Raw genomic sequence first — 232 nt, 5'->3', positions numbered from 1 at the left:
AAGCGTGCATTTCTGTGGTAAGAGCGATCTCTATTCATATCATTATGGCGAGCACTAGCAAAGCGTTTAGAGGATATGTGCATCCGTGTTGTCGTTGTTTAACATCTGATGACACACACGATCTATGCATTATTTGTGTGGGCGAAGAACACGCACGCACGCGATGTCTCCGAGGGGGCAATCGGCGAGCACCGTGAGCGTTTTTTCAAGGAAAAAGCTCCGCTCTCATTTG

This window comes from Sinocyclocheilus anshuiensis, unplaced genomic scaffold (assembly GCF_001515605.1).
Source record: "Sinocyclocheilus anshuiensis isolate Anshui unplaced genomic scaffold, SAMN03320099.WGS_v1.1 scaffold9991, whole genome shotgun sequence".
NCBI lineage: Eukaryota > Metazoa > Chordata > Actinopteri > Cypriniformes > Cyprinidae > Sinocyclocheilus > Sinocyclocheilus anshuiensis.
This window is presented reverse-complemented; position numbering follows the sequence as displayed.